This window comes from Strigops habroptila, chromosome 15, assembly GCF_004027225.2.
Source record: "Strigops habroptila isolate Jane chromosome 15, bStrHab1.2.pri, whole genome shotgun sequence".
Taxonomy (NCBI): domain Eukaryota; kingdom Metazoa; phylum Chordata; class Aves; order Psittaciformes; family Psittacidae; genus Strigops; species Strigops habroptila.
The window spans coordinates 11,503,452-11,521,242 of NC_044291.2; the positions used below are offsets into that span (position 1 = coordinate 11,503,452).

The 17,791-nt window shown below is 58.2% G+C and overlaps 1 protein-coding gene across 1 annotated transcript in view; it reads left to right on the plus strand.

The window, feature by feature from the left end:
- Nucleotides 1–17,791, plus strand: part of EXD3 (exonuclease 3'-5' domain containing 3) — a 292,767-nt gene that overhangs the window by 258,597 nt on the left and 16,379 nt on the right. The window lies entirely within an intron of this gene.

Sequence of the window (17,791 nt, forward strand, 5' to 3'; positions counted from 1 at the left end):
TTTGTGTTGGAAGGGACCTTAAAGCTCATCCAGTTCCAACCCCCCGCCACGGGCAGGGACACCTTCCACTAGAGCAGGTTGCTCCAAGCCCCTGTGTCCAACCCGGCCTTGAGCACTGCCAGGGATGGGGCAGCCACAGCTTCTCTGGGCACCCTGTGCCAGCGCCTCAGCACCCTCATGGGGAAGAGCTTCAGAGCTCATCTCAGTCTTCCCTCTGGCAGGTTAAAGCCATTCCCCTTGGCCTGTCCCTCCAGGCCCTTGTCCAAAGCCCCTCTCCAGGTTTCCTGGAGCCCCTTTAGGCACTGGAGCTGCTCTAAGGTCTCCCCTTCAGGAGCCTTCTCTTCTCCAGGCTGCCCCAGCCCAGCTCTCTCAGCCTGGCTCCAGAGCAGAGCTGCTCCAGCCCTCGCAGCATCTCTGTGGCCTCCTCTGGCCTCACTCCAACAGCTCCACATCTTTCTGTCTGCCATCCCAGACAGGTATCATTTAATTAAGACCCTGAGCAAGGAGGACATTACCCCAGCTGTTCATCTTCTTGGGCAATGGCTGACATCTGGGGCAGGGAGACATGGTCCATGGTGAAACACATCCCATCCCTGCTGCTGCCACGTTTCCCGGGGAGGCTGTTGCCTGCCGTGCTCAGTGCTCCTAAAATCTGGCCACTGCAGATGCTGACCTGGGGCCTCAGGTGTTGCTCGGGGGGGGGTTTCCATGGCCCAGTCATGCTTTCCCAGCCTCGCTTCAAACCTTTCAAGGCAGCCTGAAGGGGAGTGGGAGCTTCAGCTGGTGGAAATCCCAACTGCTTTGGTCAGCGTTGTGGGAAGAACCAGCCTGAGCCCTGCAAACTGCTTGCGGGGAGCCTGGTGTGAGCGGCAGCGGCTTCAGTGCCTGCAGGGGCTCTGCCAGCCCAGGGACTCCTGGGTCTGATAAGAAAGGGCTCCCTGCAGCACAAAGCCCAGGGGAGGGAGTCCCCCTTGCACCCTTCCCCACAGCCCTTCCATCCCTCCCAGGCAAAGGGGACGCAGCCATCCAAGGGCTCTGGTAAAGGGTTTCCCCTGCTCCACTCCCCCAGGCTGTGTGCCTGGCTGGCCCCACACTCACAGAGCCCCTTCCTCCCCCCAGCCCCAGAGCCCCCCCTAAGTGCTTGTGGGGTTGGGTTTTCCCACTCCTGGGAACCAAGTGTCAGCTTTTGTTGGTGAACAGACCGTAGCTTTCATGTGAAAAGGTTAGTACAGTATGTTAGTTCCTAATGAGGGGATAATAGAGTCTGATTCTCACACCCCAGGGACTGCGAGGTGACAGCAGCACGGGAGAAGGGTATTTAACACCTTCGCCCTGGGAACCTTTTCCCTTCCCAGCCGGAGACCCCAGCCTTGCCAGGAGCAGAGAGGAGGAGGAGGAGCAGTGCCTTTGTCCCTGCTTCCCTCTCACACCCCGATGCCATCCCATTGGCACACGTGTCCTCACGGTGGGAGCACTGGTGGGAGAGCCTGGGAAACAGTCAGTGATGATACGTCGGGATCTGGTCCCCCATCACCAGCTCATGGTGGACACCAGTGGGGTACCACGGGGAGGCTGTGGGTCACGGTGCCTGGTGGGGATGCAGTCATAGAATCGTAGAACCACAGCCTGGTTTGTGTTGGAAGGGATCTCAAAGCTCCTCCAGTTCCAACCCCCTGCCACAGGGACACCTTCCACTAGAGCAGGTTGCTCCAAGCCCTGTCCAACCTGGCCTTGGTTGGGATGGGACAGCCGCAACTCCAAGTCCATACCAGGGGCCGGGTGTGCAGGAGGTGGGGTGAGCCTCATTGCCATGTGTGCTGCTGGATGACGGGTGACCTCAGTCCATGTCCCCATAGCTGTCACCCCCTGCCTGCTTCACAGCCGTGTCTGCCAGGGCTGGGGCTCATGGTGCTACCTGGGGCACCCTCAGTGGTCCAGGGTTCGGGAGCTCATATTCCACAGAGCCTGGGCAGTGCAGCAAACCTGGGTCTGTGCAGGGAGGATTTAAGTTCCCCCTGCCCTGGTTTTCCTGGTTTTCCTTCCTGAATCCAGCTCCCACCCCATCCTGCTGCAGCGACTTAGGAGGGAGATGAACCCTGTGTGTGCATGGACCTGGAGACAGCTTGTGGCCCCTCCAGTGCTGTTTGCCATCTGCAGCCACGTGCCATCCCGAGGGATACCAGGGACAGGGAGATGTTGCCATTTTCTCAGGGGCAGCCCAGACACCAGGATGAGGTTTCACAGGGGCCATCGCCTGCCCTGTGGCTGGGGCCAGTGCTGCTGCTCTCCTAACCGTGGGGGCCCATGGACTAACCTGCTGGCTGCTGTACCTAGTGAGGGAATTCAGTTCATTCTGCCCGTGTGGGGAGCTGGAATGTCCTTGGAGCAGGAGAGACCAGTTTTGCCAAATTCCCCCCCCACGGGTTGCCAAATGACAAGTGTCATCGCCTGGGTTGTCACTGCATTGAAGCCTTTCAGGGCGACACCTTCCCACTGCTTTAGCAACCTGGGAAGTGGCAGGGTTTGTAGTAACCCTTTGCTGGGTGACCTGTTTCTCTCGCTGAGGTTGCATGTGGGAAACCACCAGCTTGCAAGTCCCCAGAGCGCCGGAGCTGCCCATCCTTGGTTTGCTGCTCCCACTGGGCCATGCTGATGGAACCAGAGATACTGCAAAGCAGCAGATGGGCTCCATTGGTGCCAGCAGCTCAGTGCCACCATGTACCTCCATGAGGCTGGGTTGGACATCAGAGCATCAGAGATGGGGGGTTTTGGGTATGGTCTGTGCATGATAGAAACAAGATGCTGAGGAATTCCTTGAACAGCTACAGTCTGTGTTTAATAATGTGGGGAGCTTTGCCAGCTCCCTATCACCATCCCCATCCTGGGTACCCAGGTGATCTGTGGGATGTCTCCAAGCTAACATGCCCCAACTGCTGACTTAGGCCCCTCCTCGCTCCTGCCAGCTCCTGGCTTTGTTGCTCGGTTCTTTTGTGCTCTTTTCTTTCTCCTTCATTCTTTCAAATAGCAAGACGCCAATTCCAGCCTCACTGGGGTTCCCGACAGCACCACTTGAAGGCTGTGTGCTCTGGTTCCTGTGTCTCGGTTTGTGGTGACGGTGGCAATGCTCCCTGTCCTCCCTGCTGGCGCACAGTCCCATGAGCATGCTGGGCAAGTGGCAAATCCCTGTTGGGGGCTCCAAGCTGCTCACAGGGCTGGGCTGTCTTCTGCTCCCAGGAAAAACCAAAGAAAAGCAAAGGGTGGGATTTTGGAAGGAGACAGGCTTTGGGTTGGATCTTCCTGCATCCCAAGGCTGGTCATCTCCCCCGGCCTGCTGAGCTTTGGAGATTGCTGGGTCAGTTGAAAGCATGGGAGCATCTCTGCTTCCCTGGGGGAACAGAAAAGGGGCCCAAGCCCCAGTATTGCCTGCTCCGATGTGGAAAAGGCTGCAGGGGGTGAGGTGGGATGGGAAGATTGGGGAAGCAGTTCCTTCAGACCAGCTATACTGTCGCAGCAAGGTGTGCTGCTGGTCAGTGCCTGTGGGTGAGTGCCACAAAGCACCCAAAGAGTAAATCAAACAGTTTGCATTTCTGTTGAGTTATTTTTAACTGTCCAAACCCCTGGAGCGGGGAAGCCAAACTGTGGTCCAGGCCTGGGGAGGGGAACCAGCAGCCCCAGGGACAGGCTGTGAGAGTGATGAAATTGGGGAAGAATTTGCTTTACCAAAATAGCAGCTCTGAGGTCCAGAATACCAGATCAGAAACCAGGTCAGACCTGGTTTCTCAGGATCTCAAAATCAGATCAGATCAAACCAGGTCTGCCAATAGAGCCTGTGGCTGTGCTATGTGGCTGCTGTAAGGTATGATGTGAAATGTTTTTGGACAGGCAGAAGTTCTTCCCTGTGAGGGTGCTGAGGTGCTGGCACAGGGTGCTCAGAGAAGCTGTGGCTGCCCCACCCCTGGCAGTGTTCAAGGCTGGGTTGGACACAGGGGCTTGGAGCAACCTGCTCTAGTGGAAGGTGTCCCTGCCCGTGGCAGGGGGTTGGAACTGGATGAGCTTTGAGGTCCCTTCCAATGCAAACCAGGCTGTGATTCTGTGATATTATTCCATGACAGTGGGTTGGAGAGGCACTGACCTTTCCTGAGATGCTGCACAGATACATACAGGCAAGACAGAGTCATGGTCCCTCTTCATCAACAGGCAATTTTTGGGTGGTAAAGGCCAGTTTCGGAGCTATTGTGGAGCAGCTACTGCCTGGCTCTCCCATCCAGACCTGTCCTCTGGAGCAGGGGCAGCAAGTGGAGCCCTTGCTGGCCCAAAGGTGGGTGGACTGGAGCAGTTGCCCACCCTGGTGCGTGGGTTTACATTATCTGTAGGCCCAAGGGGGATCTTTCTGGGTCAACCTGTGCGAGGCTGTTTGACCGGAGGAGCTGTTTTGCCATGGAGGCAGGCTGGGACGCAGACATCGCCCTGCTGGAGCGTGCTGAGATGTTTAATTGGAGTTTAACAGCAGCCTGGGAAAAAGGTGTCTTGTCATATTTCTGGGCTGCGTTTTGTTGTTGAGCCACTGGCCCCGCGCGAGCCGCGCCGAGGGAGCCCCACGGCACAATGAGTCCTTTATGTGCCTCTCCCGCGGCTCGCCCCGACCCTGAACTTTCCCATTAGCTGCTGGCGCGGTGCCCTCGCGCCTGTGCCCGGAGGGAGCCGGGGCGCACGGGATGGGGCACGGCAGCACCGTGGCCTTCCCCATGCTTTTGGCTTGCAGCAGAGGGGACAGGGTGTGGTGTCCGGGGGAGAGCACATCCCACCAGCTGCGTCTGGATGAGCCCAAGGTGCTCTGCTCGAAAGCAGGCTCCGGTACGGGACCATAGGGGTGCAACATGACAGCAGTGCGCGTGGCAGGGTGCTGGGGTTCAGCGGGATGGCGCCTGGGGGCACAGCACTGGCCTGTGAGGGACCTTCACCCAAGGGGTTCTGGAGATGTTGCCCACATAGATCAAAGGTTTCGTTTCTCACACCCCAGTGGGATCCAGAGCTCGGTCCCGTCCCTCTGCCCTGCACTGGGGAGATGCTCAGCCCTGCCCGGTGGAGCCAGCGAAGCTGCAGGACAGGATCCTCAGCCCCTGGGCACCCAGGTGGACCCTGGGGAGTGCAGGCACCATCCCAAGGGAGCTGGGGAGGAATGTGAGGAATGGAGCACACACCTTCCTTCCCAGCTTCACCTCCACCAGCGTTTTCCACTCACAGGTGTTTTTCTCTATGGGTGAAATTAAAGTTTTGCTGCCAGTTGCCTGTCTGTTCATCAGTGAAAGAGCAAAACCCGCTTTGGTGGGGTTGCATCACTCCTCTTGCCATCTCTTCCAGCTTTGTCTCCTCCAGTTGGCCACTGAAACAGTAGAAGGCAAATCCCTTGGGTCCAGCAAAAGCCTAAAACCAGCCCCATGTTTATGTGTATGTTATTACCCCTTTCCACCTTCTCTGTGTGTGATACACGCATGCGATGCTCCTCGTCCCCCTGGCTGTGGTGAGATGTGGAGATGTTGGGGCCCCCCAGGAATACACTTGTCCCACCACAGTGACCTCAGATGTCACTGACACGCTGGGGTCATGTTATCATGGCTGGGAGGTGTCGGGCTGGGAACAGGGAATCGGTGCTCAAGGTCTCTGGGGGTTTCTCCTGCAGCTCTTCCCTGGGCTGCTCCCAGGGGCTGTTGTCTTGCAGGTCCCAGTTAGCGGCTCACATGGCTTCTTTCTGGGACTCTTGTGGAGAAGTCCTGCAAGAGGTGACATTTTCCCTCAGCATGAGATGGACATAGTTGTTCTCAAAGGAGATGGTGCTACCTCTGAGCTCCTCTGTGCTGGAAATGCTGCCAGAGCCCATGGGGTGAGCTGGGCCACTGAAGACAACCATTGCATCTAATGGTGAGAGCCTTCCAAAGGTCCTTGGCACCAGCCTGGGCCTCACCAAAGTCCCTGCTTTTTCCACCCTAGTTCTGCCAAAGGTTCCTCGGTAAGTTTGGGGCCCCTGTGGCAGCATATGGCCTGTGCACTACAGCCATATGAGTCCAGCTTCAGTCGCAGAGGTGACCAGACCCACCAGGGGTTGTCCAGAGAGAAGGATGCTGGCAGGATGCAGCAGGGAGGTGGTCCTGGGGGTTAGAATTGCTCCTATTGCCTGTGTTTCCCTTTGTCCTGCTCTGGACATGCAGGAGTGTGGGCAGGTGAGGCCACGGAGGAGCTGTGGGGACCTCCTGCTCCTTCAGGCTTGGTGACAGGGTTGAACACCCCAAACTGCCTGGGCGCGTGTGCTGAGGGACCGTCACTGAATTCACTGGCAGGATGTGCCATTCCCATGGTGACATCCTGGCCGAGCGTGTGACCAGCAGCACTGTGGTCCCCTCCGTTGCTGCTCCATTTGTCAGAGAGCTTCCCTGGCCCTGGTGGCCCTGTGAGATGAGCCGGGTCTGCACCTTTATCCCCAGCAGCCTTGGCCTGTGTTTGAGCAAACACAGGCAGGAGTACAGGATGTTTCTGCTCTCCCTGAGGACAAGTCTCAACTCAGAACAGGGAGGATTCAAGTTAGATCTTGAGCTGCGAGGAGAGCAAAGCCTGGGGAGGCCAGGCTCCTCCATCAGAGAGGCTGTGAGGAATGGTGGGTGGCTGATGGTCTGCTCCTGACCTGGCACCTCTGGTGATGTGGTGGCTGACCACAACTGGAACATCTGGTCCATGGAGGGGGAGAGGCTGGAGCACTGCTGAGCCCTGTCTGGGCTGGGGCCAAGGGCAAAAGCTCTGTCTGGGGGGTCCGCAGGGCTCTCAGAGCGCTTGTGGCCCTTATGCCACGGTGAGGGACAGCCAAACCTTCTGCATTTCCTCCCTGCTGATGGAGAGAGGGGGTGCCCAGCCCAGGCTGGGGACCCTGTGGAGTTGAGGTGCCCATGATGTGGTATGAACCTGCAAGAGCACCCACCATGCCAGGGCATGTTTCAGCACTGCTCGAGGGAGGGCAGGATCTGACCCTCTTCAACTTCAGCCTCTTCATGCTGGCAAGTGCTGATGGACTTCCCTCAACCTTCTCTGTAGCACCCTGGGGATTGAACATGGGTTTGAAGGGACTGGTGTCTTCTCTTGGAGAGGCTTTGGGAGCTGCAGGGCTGCCAGCCAGAATGGGGCTGGGGTGTTCAGTGCTGGGGATGGCTCCTCCGGGCTGGAGCCAGTGAGTGGAAACAGGGAGAGCCCTGTGGGACAGCACCATGACAGTGGCATCTGGGAAAGAGTGACCTCAGGACAGGTAAATCTCCCTGGACCCAGAGGTTTTCCATGTGATCGAGAACGTATCCTGACTTCATCATGACACCAATGGCAACAACTGCATTTGCAAAGGCAAATATTTGCTCCATGTCCCCAGTTGCAGCCCAGGGAGAGCCTGCGAGGGGCATCCCCACCACCAGCAGCTTCCCTCCGGGGTGGAATCCGCCTAGGGATGGTGGCCAATGATGAGATGTGTGGATTAACCCAGCAATGCGCCCATCCTCGAGGGAAGGGGCAGCATCATCCTGAGGACATCCCGGCTCATGGCCACAGACGAGGACCGAGCCCTCACGACTCCCCAGCCCTGCCGAGCACCCTGGGGGTGAGGTGCCAGCAGGGCAGACGTGATGTGAGTGAGGAGCCACATCCGCGGCTCCGGGCGTACCTGCAAACCCCCTCATGGGGCTGCAGGCAGGGGCTGCCAGCGCCCCCCCAGCGCTCTTCCTCTTCCTCCTCCTCATGGGCTGCCTGTGCACTGCCCATGAGCCAGCCCTTACACTGCCACCCCAGAGCCCTCAGCTCAGGGCCCTGCATGCCTCTGACAGCTTCTTCCCAGAGCCCTCCTTGGCCAAGCAAGGGTATCATAGAGTCACAGAACCACAGACTGGTCTAGGTTGGAAAGGACCTTACAGCTCACCCAGTTCCAACCCCCTGCCGTGGGCAGGGACACCTTCCACTAGAGCAGGTTGCTCTAAGTTGGTAGCACCAAAGCTAGGGAGCAGGTGCCTCTGTGCCACTCAGAATGAAATCACTAACCACAAGCATTTCTAAGTTCTTGGCACTGTTTCTCATCCGAAGACCTGGGTTGCAGAGGAAACTTCCAAATGGAACTCTTTCTTCCCACTCAGTTCTAAAGGCCTGGATCTGCTCTCTAGGTTTCCTTTCACTGAAGAAAGTTTACAGCCCTTTTGTACCGTGTCAAGGGAGGATCTGGCCTTCATGCCTGGCTCCTTCCCTGCACGCTTTGTGCCCAGGCAGTGTCAGTTTTTGGAGCACTCCCGTGCTCACAGGGACCACCCCAAGGCGAGAAGCGGTGCCAGGCTCTGTGCAAGGCCAGGATAAATCCCATGTTCTGGGGACACCCAGTGTGTCCTCAGCCTGCAGCTCAGCCCTGGAGACGGAGTGGGGAACCTCATCCCTCCTCCAGTGCCAACAGTGCATCCAGGAGCTGCAGCAGGAGCAGCACCACAGCAGCCTGCCAGGGGCAGCATCACCATCTTGGTGGGCTTGGGGTGCCAAACACACACAGGGTGTGAGCTGTCGGGCAGCCCAAGAGGCAGGATGGATGGAAACCTCCACCAGCAGGAGCCCTGCAGGAGCCCAGCATCACTCCTTCCCTTTCTGCAAAGTGTCAAACCTGCTTCCAACCATTTCCCATCCACATACGGGGATCTGCCACTGCCCAAGCCCCACAGGGCACAGCTCTGGGCTGGGGCTGGAGCTCCAGACTGTCTTGTGCATGGGATGGGGAGCCATGGACTGGGGGTATATCTACCAAGATGGTGCCAAAGCGTTGCTCCTTTTCTCACCACTGCCACCGGCTGTGACAGAAATGGGTATGCTCATGGGCTGGCTGCTCGTTGTGGCTTTCTGATGTATGGCTGAGCGGAAGCACAGGGCACAGGTTTGGGTTTGCTCTTATGGGGCCGCTGGAAGGCTGCTGTGCTCAACTGCTCCCCAGGAGTAAACATTGCAAACCCTTTGACTGGGGAAAGAAAGAGAATGAATGAAAAGAACTGGATGGGTTTTGCTGAATCCAGAAGGCTGTTAGGAGTGACAGTGGGGATGAGAGTGCTGCTCCCTGCCAGGTACCTGGGGAACATGGAGCCCTGTGAGCTGCTGCAGAGCCAATGCGGGGTGCTGGGAGCCCAGCAGCAGCTCTGCAGGCTCACAAGTGTGCCAAGGCAGAGAAATGTGCCGGGAACAGCTTTGTTCTCCCTCTCTTTAGCTCCTGGTGCGGACAGGGAGAGCTGCCTCCCCCAGGGAGGTGCTTGCAGGAGCTGAGAACAGTTTGGCTCGTGGCAGGTCTAAGGGAGCCCTTCCTGCTCCCCCCAGCTCTCCCCACAGTGAGGGGTGGCAGGACAGGTGCAGCTCAGCCTGACGGGAGGCTGTGGCTTGCCCCTGTAGGGAGCAGGTCTGGGAGCAGTTGGATTGATGTGCAGAGCCAGAGCTGGAGGGAATTGCACTGCTCAGGCGCAGGGAAGCCGCAGCAGCTCGCGGTGAGGAGCGTGACAGTGGTGTTGATTTCAGAAGGGTTGAAGCTTCTGCTTCAAAATGAAAGTGTCCAGCCCAGCTGCAGGGACCACAACCCCCGGCACATCCCAATGCTGCCACGCAGCCGAGGGGCCGCATCCAGCACCCGTGGCTGTGTCCAGGGCAGGGGACCCGCTGCTGGACCATGCTGGAGCTGGTTTGTCTACCAGGGCTTACCCCATCTTCAACCAACTCATCCTGCTGCCTGAGTGTGCCTGTGGGGAGTGCTGCCTGTGAGGGACACACATCCCGCGGGTGGGACTGGGGTGAGGAGGTGGGTCCATGGGCCCTGCCAATGGTTCGTTAACTCTGTGAGTACTGTGCTGTCTCCCTCCCCTGCCACAGCCATGCTGGCAGTGGTACCACTTCCCAATGGGCACCTGCCCAGCATCCACTTCCCACCCGTGCTTGGCCCTGGAGAGCCTGGCTGGCAGCACAGCCCAGCCCTGTGCCCTGTGGGCTCGGTGAGCTCGGCCCAGAGATGAGCCCAGCCTGACAGTGAGCTCAGCCTCACATGAGCCACTAGCTGGGGGTGAGCTTAGCCTGGGGGGTGAGGCTGGTGCGACAGGACAAGGGGTGATGGTTTAAACTAAAAGAGGGACATTCAAGGCTGAATGTGAGGAAGAAATTCTTTACAAAGGAGGGTGGTGAAACACTGGCACAGGTTGTCCAGAGTGGTGGTGGATGCACCATCCCTGGAGACATTTCAGGCCAGGCTCATGTGGTTCTGGGCAACCTGATGTAGTTGAAGATGTCCCTGCCTGTAGCAGGAGAGTTGGACTAGAGGAGCTTTGAAGGTCCCTTCCAACCCAAACCATTCTATGATTCTGTGAGCCCCTGACTGGAGGTGATTTTAGGCTGGGGATGAGCCCATCCTGGCATTAAGCGCTGCCTCGGGTGAGCCGAGCCTGGGGGCTAATTTCAGGATGTGGGTTCATCCCAGTTTGGGGTCTAATTCCATCCTTAGGTCTAATCTCTGATCCCAGCCTGGATGCTGAGCCCAACTGAGTTAGACCAGGGTGCTCAGTTAAACCAGGGTGCTGATCCCCGTTCGAGTGCATTGGGCAGGGTGGACAGTGGGCAGGGTGGGTTCGGGCAGGGTGGGCAGAAGGGAGGGTGGGTTCAGGCAGGGTAGGTTCGGGCAGGGTAGGTTTGGGCAGGGTGGGCATTGGGCAGGGCGGGCATTGGGCAGGGCGGGTTCGGGCAGGGTGGGTTCGGCAGGGCAGGATTCCCCCTGGGAAAGGGGACGGCGAGCCCCGCAGCCGCAGGCTCATAAAGCCCAGCTTGTTCTGCAGGCTGGGAGCGCTCGGGGTGAGCCGTCCCTGCCCCCTCCAGCCCTTTCCCAGCCCATTGCGCCTCTCGTAGGAACCGGTTTTTCTGCCCGGGCCATTGTTCCCGGCGCGGGCAGAGCGCTCCGGGCGCGCGCACGTTTCCTTTCTCACGCTGGTTTTTGTTTTTTAATTCCCGTTTTCTGCCGCAGTTTCTCCTCTCGCCCCGGTTAAAGCCGGGGGGGAGAAGGGGGAGCCGCCTCCTGCCTTTGCCCCTGTGTGCACTGTGTGTGCCCACGATGAGGGGCCAGGCTCCAGAATCATGGTCCCATGTGGGGAGCCTGCCTGTGGGTATAGAAGTGCAGCCTCAGCCCTGGACAACCCTCAGGCTGCACCCGCTCCTCAGGCTGCTCAAGGTTCCATTTCTCTGCAGCTACGGCCACTAAATCACGTTTATTTAGGTTTGGTAAATAAAAGGTGGTGGGTCTGGTACAGCTGCATGGTCTTGGGCACTGGTTCCCAAGTGCCCAAAACCATGTGGGCACTTGGGCACTCCCAACCCATGCGTTGGGAGCTGCCAGGGGGGATTGCAGGGGCTCCCCCCGAGAGCTGAGCATCCTACCCGCCCTCCCCCCCCCGCCCCGTCACAATGATTTAAGGCCAGGCTTGAGAAGGGACACATGTTCCTGGTGTAGATGGCATGGGGAGCATGCCAGGGCTGCTCCGCATCTCCACAGCGTTAGCTGTGATGAAGCGATCCCAGCCTCAGCGTGGCAGGAGGACTAGGGAGCCTGGCCTGCAGTGAGCCGTGCCCAGAGCACACAGCTCCTTCCCTCCTGCCACCCCACACCATGGACCAGGCAGGGTGCAAGCGGGATGTCCCAGCGCCTCAGCAGATGCTGCCCTCCACCCCGAGGTCTAGCACGCCGGCAGGGAAGGGCAGGTAGCGCCAATGGTATCTGGCTCCAGCTGGGGGAGGCGGCGCGGCCCCGGGGGCCCCCGCACTGCACCACGGGCAGACCTCGGTTCCCAGGCGAAAATAGAACCTGAAACATGAGCCCAACTGCCCCCGTCAGCCCTGCCCTGCCCGCACACCCCTCTCACTGCCCCGGTCAGCCCTGCCCTGCCCGCACACCCCTCTCACTGCCCCCGTCAGCCCTGCCCTGCCCGCACACCCCTCTCACTGCCCCGGTCAGCCCTGCCCTGCCCGCACACCCCTCTCACTGCCCCCGTCAGCCCTGCCCTGCCCGCACACCCCTCTCACTGCCCCGGTCAGCCCTGCCCTGCCCGCACACCCGTCTCACTGCTGCCAGCCGGGGGCACCGGCCCCGTCACCCCCAGGCAGGGAGGAGGAGAAGGCAGCAGGGATGTGGGTGAGGATGCTCGTGGAGCAGATGGCCATGGAGCAGAGACACGCAGCCACCTGGCCGAGTGGCCTCAGCCACTTGTACAGGGCTGTAAACTGCTCTGAGACGAATTGGAGAGCTTTTGTGGCACAGCTTCCAGCCAGGCACAGTACGGGCAAGCAGAGAAACTCTCTGACATACATTATATAGATGGTCCCAGGGCCTCAACCAGAGGATGAGCAGTTGCCAGGAAGGAGCAGGAATAAGGGTAGCTGTTGGCTTAATACATAATAAAGATCATTTCCTAAAGCTTGTCTAGCAGCAGGAGCAGAGGATGGAGCACCCCTTATGCTGCATGTTCAGCAGGGAGGAAGATGCAGCAGCAGGGCTGAGGCTTTGCATCCTGCACTGGGTTTTTGTGGGACCTGTGTCAGGCAGGAAACAGCTTCCAGCATGGCCAGCATGCTTTTGGGTAACAAAGAGCAGGGCTGTGCCTGACTGTTAATGATCTGAGTGCTGGACTCATCTATAGAAAGAAAAGCTTTGGTCCTTTGCAGTTGCCAGGGCTCTGACTCTCACAGTCCGAAAATGCATCTCTATGACCCTTTCTTTCCATTTCTGATGCCAAAATGCGATGCTCCTGAAGGTCTGGCAGATGCTTGGTAGTCAGATTTCCACCTGCATGTCAGTTTGTGGGTGAGATCCTTTCGGATCAGTTGAAAGGACGTGGCCCTTCGCTCTGTTTCCAGTGCTGGGGTGTCTTCAGAGCTCAGGTTGGGTTGTTTTTTCCAGCTCTCCAGTTTACCAGCCTCCAGCATCCTCTGGCCAAGAGCTGAACTCTCACCTCCAGCTTGATGAGGAGGAGCAGCAACAGGCTGCATTGCGGGCAGCAGGGCAAGTTAACCCTTATTCTGCCACGGCACAGGCTCCATTGGGCTGCTCCAAATCAGACTGGGGCAGGAGTGTGTGCCCCGGAGCTGCATGGTGCAGGTCTGCACACCCGGGAGGGGTTAACCCGCACCTCAGGGGTGGACATAAAGCACATTCATGCAGGCAGGAGGGCAGTGCTGGCACAGAGAGGAGAGGAGGCACTGGTGGTCAGGCAGGGAGGAGGGTGGGAAGGGACAGCTTTGACCCCGGCAGCTCCTGGCACCAAGCTCACCCTAAAACGAAGGCTCCAGTGATGCTGCGTAACCTCATTATAAGGCAGTTATTACTGGTTTGGCTTTGTTATTAAACTCGTTGTAAGCCCTAGGAGCCTGCCCTGGAGCAGCACCCCGCTGTGCTGGGTGCTGTATAAACTGGGCTTGCGGCTACAGTGAAGGTTGGGTCAAGGGTGCTGGGGCAGCTCCAGCTTTTTGGAGGAGCTCAGCCCCTATCTCGGCAGTTCACAGCCCAGCTGGGAGCAAACATGAGCAAGTGAGACTTGAGCCGGCTGAAAGGCTGCTGGAGGAGACTGATGGATCTGAGGGGGGACGTGTGCAGCGGGAGGGGGGTTGAGCATCACTGGTTTTTCCCCTGGGAAATTCAGCTTTGCATGTGGGTTTAGGTGAAATGTCAGGTGAGATTCTCATCATTGCAAAGGCCTTGAGGTACTGAAAAGGGCTTTCAGTGCTGCTGACACTTGGTGCCAAGTACCCACAGCAGTGACAGCGGGATGGGGTTTGCGGTTAGGGACCTGCAGCCATCTGCACAGAGAACACCAGAGATCACAACACCCAGGTCCCATGTCTGCCGGATGCTGAGCCTGCTCTGGCAGCCTCCACATGGTACCCAGGGATGTGCTCATGCTTTTCCTCCCATCCAGGGCAGGGCAGATGGACCCCCGCAACCTAAGAATCACATCCTCTTCTCTCACTTGGAACAGCTACAAACTGGCAGGTGAAAATGGAAACGGGGGAGCCCTGCAAAGAAATCAGAGGGAGCTGGGAGCTGACAAGGAGGCAGTGGGAGCTGGGCTGTCCATAGAGCCTCTGGGGCTCCATCACCTCCCATCTCCCCAATCTGGTCAGCAGCGGAGCTCCACTAATCTGCCCATTTCAGTGCCCATGGCTGGTGCTCCCAGACAAGCAAGGCCCTTCTGGCTGTCAGGTGAGCCTTTCCCAGAGCTTATGCAAATGATACTAATTAAAGACATTCTTATCTGTTCGATTTCCCACACCTTTTGCCTCCAAGGGGGATAGAAAACTTCATGTTTTAACTCTGTATTTCATGGCAGTCGGAAGGACTGCCTAGGGAAAGTGTTGGGAAATGCAGCGGGTCACTCCTGGTGAGAAGAGCTGGCTTATGCAAGTGTTGAAACACTTTATTATGCATGAGAAACCTTCCAGAAATGGATGACTAATAGCAAAGCGGGAGCAGAGAAAGCAGTGGGAACGCAGTACCAGGCTGGCATGGGATCCCATGTCATCTTACCAGCTTAGCAGGGTTGGGCTAGGTCAGCACTTGCTCTCAGAGTACCTGGCTGGCGATGAGGGAAGTGATGTTAATGATTCAATAAACAGAGCCCTTCCCTCTTTGTGAACCAAAATGCCCCTGTATGATGCCAGGAACCCACCAGCAGCCCTGTGTTTCCACCAGAGCATGTTACTTAGCTCTATGGCCATAAAAATACTGGTGTTCGTTCTGCAGGCAGGTCTGAAGGGGGATGCATGGGCTGCATCCCAATGTGGGACCATCACGGTCCATCTCCTGGCATGGCTCTTGATGTGTTCCTTGGCAGACAGGGCTGCCCGGGTTTTGGTGGTTGCTCAAGACTGCTGTGTGCACCAGGCATTCCCAGGAAGGACCAGGCTAACACACCTGTGCATCCCATCTGCTGCTCGGGTGGGTGCGCTGGTCCCCAAGGACAGAGCAGGAGCAGCAGTGTGCACCTTTACGATTACCAGGTGCTGGTGATAAGAAGGACAATGAAAAAAGCTGTTGGCATAAAGGGGAAGCCCAGAGAGCTGCTTTCTGAAACCCCCTTGGAGGTGCGGCTGTGCCAGGGCCTGCTCTGCAGCTAGAGGTGGCCTCTGCACCCACAGGGTGTGGGGAGCTCTGGTTGCATTGCTGAGGTGTCTGTTCTTTGTGCAGGGACCTTGAAAGCACTGCAGGTCAGAGAGGAATCGGGCTGAAGGAAGAGGAGTGTCTGAAGGTCAAAGCTGTGAGTGCAGCAAGGAGGAGCTGGAGACTTGGGAAATGCATGTGAAAATATACATGTGGGCAGATCATGGAATGGTTTGTGTTGGAAGGGACCTTACAGCTCATCCAGTTCCAAGCCCCTGCCATGGGCAGGGGCACCTTCCACTAGACCAGGTTGAGCATGATCATCTCCTGGCTTGTGTTTGGAATCTGTTAAGTGGAATTTGTTACGTGGTGTTCTTCCCACCATCTCCCTCCCTTCTGGGTGCTCTCTGCTTTGGGCAGGAGGTCTGCTGGAGGCAGACCTGCCTGTATCTCCTGGGCTTGGAGGCGGCACATGAGCAGCCTGTGCTGGGGAGAGAGCTGGCTGAGCCTGGGCATCCTGCACACCTCCTCTGGGGAGGCTTCTGATCTCAGTAAGTCCCTGAAAGAAACTCTCAGATGCTCAAGGACTGTGCTTTCACAACCAAAATGAGAGTTGCAACCTCCATCCGGAGGAGTGGCCCTTTCACCAGATGATATCCATCTCGGAGAGAGGGAAAGAAAGAAAGGGAAGAGGGTAGGCGGTGAGTAGGAAAAGAGATATCACTCCAGGTGGCTGTTGAATAGTCCTGTGATATGGCAGCAGAAGACGCCCAAGGAATTGTCCTGACATGAGCTGCCCTGCATTGCCCCAGAGAGTTCACGCCGGGCACTGTTGTCCTTCACAGCTGATTCTGATACACGGAAGATTTCCCAAGCCAGAAGCTCTCCAGGCAGAGGGTTGTGTCTCACTGGTAAAACCTCTGCCAAGGAGATCCCCTAGTGACACTGGCCTATGATCTTTGATGGAAGGAGTCCTGCTTGCCCAGGGACCATTCTGGGGATGACTCCTCTGGGCAGAGCTCAGCATCACCAAGATTCATCCTACAGTGCTTTGGAGATGCAGCTTTCAGGGGTATCAAAACTGACTGCCACTGCTGCCTGAACTGCTCTTCTTCCATGGGTGTTGGGCACCAGCCCATGGATGTCCAGCTGAGCTTATGCTGCCATCTTTGGCTAAGCTCACAGTGGCTCCTGGGGCCCTTTTTGTCTGTTGGACTCACGTTTTCTTTGAGCTGCTCAGCTTCCCGGGTGGAGGTGCAGCAAGGGGACGGGATGCTGAGATGGCCCCAGAGCTCTGCGCTGAAGCATCCAGTCCCTCGAGTCCCAGGAGGTTTGTGCATCACTGCTGGTGAAATCCTCACCCAGGAGGGCTGGGAGAGGCTGGGATCATGCTAAACTACAAGAAGCACCGGATAGGCTGCCAGCATTGCAAAAGGACATTTCACCTGCCCTGTCCTTGGCCGCGCAGGCAGGGACAGCCCCACTGCCCAGCAGTGCGGTGGGAACACACACCTTGCACCCGCTCCTCATCCTTAGAATGATAGAACCATAGAATCAACCAGGCTGGAAAAGACCTTTGAGATCATCAAGTCCAACCGTTCCCAGCACTGCCAAGGCCAACACTAACCCATGTCACTGAGGGCCTCGTCTACATGATGTGTGAACGCTTCCAGGGATGGTGACTCCAGCACTGCCCTGGGCAGCCTGTTCCAATGCCTGAGCACCCTCTGGGGAAGGAATTGTTCCTCAGCTCCATCTAAACCTCCCCTGGCAGAGCTTGAGGCCGTTTCCTCTTGTCCCATCCCTTGTTCCTTGGGAGCAGAGACCAGTCCCCTCCTGGCTCCATCCTCCTGCCAGGCAGTTGTAGAGAGCGATAAGGTCCCCCCTGAGCCTTCTCTTCTCTGGACTAAACCCCCCCAGGTCCCTCAGCCGTTCCTCATCACACTTGTGCTCTTGTTCCGTTAAAGATTAGAGGACACCACCTTCCATCCTTGATATGGACACGGCGAGCAGGGCCCAGGGAGGCAGGGGAGGTGTCACAGCCGTCCCCCCCACCCAGAGAGCCGGAGTTCAGCACCGGCAGCGCGGGGGGATCAGAGCAGGGGTGTTCCCGCCCCGCTTTGCCCTGACTGTATCGTGCAGGGGCGCCCGCGCCCGGCCGGGCAGGGGCTGGTTCACACGGGGCGCTGGAAGCCGGGCTGCCGTGGGAAAGCGCGCCCGCCATGGCTCCCGAGCGCCGGGATTGCTTCAGCGGGGGTGCAGCCAAGATCCATTTCACAGAGGGCAGAGCAGATCTCGGCTGGGATTTACCGGTGACTAAGCGTGTGCTGGCACGGGCTGCCCCAGCGTGAGAACGGCGGCGCTGCTCCTCCTCCGGGCTGTGCCCGCGGCCACCCTGCGGCCTCAGCCCGCGGGGCACCGGCCACCGCCTCTGACAGCAGCACGGGGTGTGGGGCGGTGCGGTCTGGGGGGGGGCTGCAGCCCCCCGGCCCCCTCCTCACCAGCTGAGCTCACCTCTTTCCCCAGCCATGGCTCAGCACTTACAGCAGGCACAGGGGCAGAACGGTGCGAGTGGAGCCCTGGGGCAGCACTGGGGTGTGGGGCAGAAGCTGCCACCCCCACCCCAAG